The sequence below is a fragment of the Ursus maritimus genome, unplaced genomic scaffold (genome assembly GCF_017311325.1).
Source record: "Ursus maritimus isolate PB19 unplaced genomic scaffold, ASM1731132v1 scaffold_7, whole genome shotgun sequence".
NCBI lineage: Eukaryota > Metazoa > Chordata > Mammalia > Carnivora > Ursidae > Ursus > Ursus maritimus.
The window spans coordinates 61,319,834-61,325,006 of record NW_024426885.1 but is presented as its reverse complement, the minus strand read 5'-3'; the positions used below and the strand labels follow the sequence as shown (position 1 = coordinate 61,325,006).

General features: G+C 45.2%; 1 long non-coding RNA gene across 1 annotated transcript; it reads right to left on the bottom strand.

Annotated features, from left to right (window-relative positions):
* Positions 1 to 211: 211 nt before the first annotated feature.
* On the bottom strand, positions 212 to 4,443 carry LOC103667751. The gene is made up of 2 exons (XR_569848.2): positions 3,554 to 4,443; positions 212 to 1,150 (listed from the first exon to the last, which is right to left on the bottom strand). It is a non-coding gene; the product is annotated as an uncharacterized LOC103667751 (long non-coding RNA).
* Between the last annotated feature and the right edge of the window lie 730 nt (positions 4,444 to 5,173).

Sequence of the window (5,173 nt, the reverse complement as noted above, 5' to 3'; positions counted from 1 at the left end):
TAAACAACAAGGAATATATTTTAACGCTGCCACTTAATAAGCAATAGATTCACTGTCTCTGCCGTACCCACTTCAGAACGGGCCATTTCCTTATCTTGTGCTGAAGTGCTGGAGGTCTGAATGGTTTCCGTCTGGTGTTAAAACTGTGCCATTTGGTGGTACAGACTGTGTTTGTGGTTCTATCTCAATTCCTTTTGCCTTTTTTTTTTTCTCCTTTTATTTTTTGGGCCATCTAAATCACCATTTTTCTGGGTTGAGAGAGTCTCATCATTTAACTTCTCCTTCGAAGATCGCATGGATTGTGGTTTGGCTAGAGAGTGGTTCTGTTGGTTCCCTCTCCTGCCTCCGCAAGTGCTCGGGGGTAGGCAGCCCCTCACCTCCCCAGCCCACCCATTCCCACCGCAGAGGCTCTGTGCGGCCTGGCACGGAGCAGCCCTTGCGGTCCTTGCTGGGCCCTCTTGAGCAATCCTGGTTGGCAAGGCCCGTGAACTTCCTCAGCTGCGCCCCGAGCTGCTGGGGAGGCAAGACCCGGGGAGCAGCAGAGCCGGGAGCACGTGTCGCTCCTCGCCAGATCCGTGTCAGGAGTGATTCAGCAGGCGGTGACGCATCCACTTCCTAGAACTGGACTCTGAGAGGAAGGACAGGGACGGCCACACACGTGGCCTCGTAGACACAGCCCAAGCGGTCTGGAATCAGACACGCTTCCATCACACTCGCTGTGCGAACCTCTGTAATAATAGTGAACCATGTTGGTTAAGCTCTAACTATGTGAGAGGTACTGTGCAAAGTTTTTCTGCTTGTATTATCTCGTTTAATCCATACGGTCATAGGGGATGGATTTTACGGAGGAGGAAACAGGCTGAGAGCAATGAAGCAACTTGAGCAATGCTGGATTAACTCAAAAGGGCTCAAGCCAGGACGTACCCAGGACCCAGGGTCGATCTTCTTTCCTAGGCTCTTTGCCGCTTTGCATGTGAAGTACGTTTCCGGGTGTCAGTCACCTTGTTCCCTTGGCTTTCACACCAGGATGTTAGCGCCTGTCTGGCAGGGTTATTTCATGCTCTTGCTCTGTCTTTCTCTCCCGCCTCACATCAGTTGAGCTTCTATCTCATCTATGCCCCAAGTTACAACTGGGTAACGGTAGGATTCACTAGCCAAAAAAAACAAAGTAATTTCAAATAATTCAGTAAGCATGCAAAATTTACCTGCTGAGTAAAAGGTATTCAGGGAGTCTCCCTTAGGGGTTACATGAGGCTGGACTCAAGTGGGTCTTCAGAATGCACTTAAAGAATTCATAACACAGCATCAAAGCAATCTTGAGAAAGAAGAACAAAGCTAGAGGTATCACAATCCCAGATTTCAAAACAGGCTACAAAACTGCAGGAATTGAAACAGTAAGGTATTGGCACAAAAATAGCCAGATCAATGGGACAGAATGGAAAGCCCAGAAGTAAATCCATGCTTACATGGTCAATTAATCTATGACAAAGGAGGCAAGAATATACCATGGGGAAAGACAGTCTCGTCAATAAATGGTGCTGGGAAAACTGGACAGCGACAGGTAAAGGAATGACATGAAACCACTTTCTTACACCATATACAAAAATGAACTCAAAGTGGATTGACCTAAATGCAAGACCCGAAACCATAAAACTCCCAGAAGAAAACATAGGCAGTAATTTCTTTGACATTGACCTTAGCAACATTTTTCTAGATATGTCTCCTGAAGCAAGGGAAACAAAAGCAAAAATAAACTACTGGGACCACACCAAAATAAAAGGCTTTTTGCACAGTGAAGGAAATCATCAACAAAACAAAAAGGCAACCTACAGAATGGGAGAAGATATTTGCAAATGATATACCTGGTAAGGGAGGTAATATCCAAACTGTATACAGAATTTATATAACTCAACACTAAAAAAAAAAAAAAAGAAAAAGAAAAAGAAAAGAAAAAACCCCACAAATAATCCAGTTTAAAATGGGCAGAGGACCTGAATAGACATTTTTCCAAAGAAGACATAAGGTGGCCAACAGACACATGAAAAGATGCTCAACATCACTCATCATCGGGGAAATTGCAAATCAACACCACAGTGAGATACCACCTTACACCTGTCAGCATGGCTAGAATCACAAGAAACAAATTTTGGCAAGGATGTGGAGAAAAACCTTCATGCACTACTGATGGGAATGCAAGCTGGTACAGCCACTGTGGAAAATGGTAAGGAGGTTACCTAAAAAATTAAAAATAGAACTACCCTATGATCCAATAATCCCACTACTGAGTATTTACCCAAAGAATACAAAAACACTAATTTGAAAAGATGTATGTACCCCTGTGTTTATTGCCACTTCGTTTACAGTAGCCAAGATATGGGGGCAGCTCAAGTGTCCATTAATAGATGAATGGATAAAGAAGATGTGATTCACACACACACACGCACGCACGCACGCACGCACACTCCAACATTACTCAGCCATAGAGAGAGAGTGAGATCTTGCCATTTGCAACAACATGGATGGACCTAGAGGGTATTATGCTAAGTGAAATTAAGTCAGGCAAAAAAAGACAAATACCATATGATTTCACTTATATGTGCAATCTAAAAACAAACAAAAACCAGACCCTTAAATATGGAGAATGAACTGTGGTTGCGAGAGGGGAGATGTGTGGGGGGATGGGCACAATAAAGGGGATTAGAAGATATAAACTTCCAGTTAGGAAATAAATAAGTCATGGAGATAAAGAGTACAGCATAAGGAATATAGTCGATAATATTGCAATAATGTTGTATGGTGACAGATGGCAACTCCACTTGCCGTGAGCACTGAATAATGTATAGAATTGTTGAATCAATATGCTGTACACCTGAAACTAATAGAACATTGGATGTTACATAGGCTTCAATAAAAAAGGAACAAGAACGCAGAGCGCTGTGACCCAGAGGAGGCCCACACCCCATTTGCACATGTGGAACACGGGAGCAGCTGCAGGGAGGGCTCCCGTATAAGCAGAGGGCCATTCGCAGGGGACACGTGGAGCCATCGCATCTCGTCTGTATCTTTTTCTATCCAAGGCTGTGATGCAGAGCTAGCTCCCATCAGACCCCGAGGCGGTGGGCTGGCACCGGGAAGTTGTTCGGAGGCAGCTGGAACCAGGCATGGTAGCAAGAGAGCAGTCCCTTCCGCATTGAGAATTTAACAGTCAAGGTCTCCATACTTAGGAGCATGCTGAGGGGTCTCTGAGGAAGAGTGGGGTGGGAGGATGGGCAAAGTGCATGTAGCAGTATTTGCAGGGCCACCCTTTGACTCACAGGAATGAGCTAGCCTCTGCTCCCAGCCGCCTCTGGGAGGAACCCTCTAGATAGGGAAAACCAAACTTATTCATGGGGCGGGAAAGAGAGACCTTGAATGAAGGGACTCTGAGCAGCAGTTCCTGGGAGGTATTAAGGGACCCATGGGCGCTGGGAGATGAACCTGACAATGACTGGAGCGGGACGCAGTAGAGCGTTTCTGTGCACAACCCTCTGGGCTTGGCTGCCTTGCCAGATACCTGGTGATAGTCCCACTGCTCTGTAGGAGAATGAGGGCTTGTCTGGTTGCCTTCAGGAGAGCTGTGTCCTGGCCGGAGGTCATAGATCTGGACCATGAATTGTACATCCTTCCAGAGCCCATGTCAGAGGAGAGCATATTAAAAGTTCCTCTTCTCCCATCTCTGGAGGCAGAATGCCTGAAAGGAAACGAGCAATCACTTCGCAGCTTTGGGTGCACCATCAATTGTGGTAATTTTACATTCATTTCACAGTGCACAGCATCGATCACTTGGCTTCCTTACGCACTGTGTCGACACTGTGTCTTTGCTTTATATACAGTTCACAGCAAACAGGAACTGGAAGGATCAAAACAACAATGACAACAACAACAACAACAACTTAATTGTTCCCCAGAGAGAGTAGAAGCCAGGGAAGACAGCACGTGAGGCAGACCAGAACATGTAGGCTACTGTTTTCTACCGGTCTGCAAAGTAAGCCATCTTTCCCCAGGAGGGAATGGGGAGCCTGGGGAGAGAGGCAGGGAGGAGATACAAACAAGGAGATAATAATAGAGAGAGAAGATGAAGAGAGGTGTTATTTAGGAGAAATATTCCTAGAATAGTCAATGTGCCTGTAATGTGAACCAACTCCCCCAAGACCTCCCTCTCTGGGGAGATTTCTTGGAGTCTCTGGGGTTACTACTCCCTTCTCTAAAGGCCCAGATCCCTCCCTCTATATATTCTGTTCTTGACTGCATTGAAATGATTGTTTCAGTATCTGTCCCCCCCTTTACATTCGGAACTTCCTGAGAACAGAAAAACATGGCTGCCACGTGTTGGTACCGCCAGCACGTGTGGCTATGCCTAACACACTTGACTGCCTAGTGTGCTCTTGTCGCATACAGGACCCTCTGTGTGCTAGTGACCCTGGGCTGGTCCTGTAATCTGTTCATGTGGAGCAGGAGGGCCATCTGTCCTAGCGAAGTGAATATTCTCACCCAGTTACATCTTTCATTTTCCCCAAAACTCTTACCTTTGTGACATTAACTCCTACATTAACTCAAGTTACAATTGTCCTACATCACCGTGCTCTTTTTAGGATCGGGAAAAAGGTGCTAGAAAGTCTTCTCAGAGCTTGAAGATGGTTTTCATCCTAATACTGAGTGGAAACACAAAAGCAGACCTCCGTCTTGTGTAGAAGATGTGTGTACATGCTCACACCTGCAGAAAACTCTAGAAATGAAACTGGTTGATGAGTTAGGATGGTGAGATTACAGTTGTAGTTTTTCTTTTCAGGACAAATTGCCTTTATAGTGTTTATTGTATGTGTACAAAGACAAATGAATAAATATGCAAACAAAGAAGTATAAAATATCTGCATCGGCAGAGAAGGAAAAACAAAGATCATGCTTCTCTGTCCAAACATCCATTACTGGAATAGCAAGCAACCCTTTTTTCTAGCTGCGCAGAAATGAATAGATTTATTTAGAATAGCACAGCACCTGGGTGTGGTGAGAAGTTTGAGGAGAAAGCATCTAAAATTCATGTTACTCCTCCCTTGGGGTTGGGGACTAGGGTTTGTTCTTGCCCTTCTCGTGGTTGATTGCACTGGTTAAGTCAGTAGCAGGGAAAGGGCAAGAA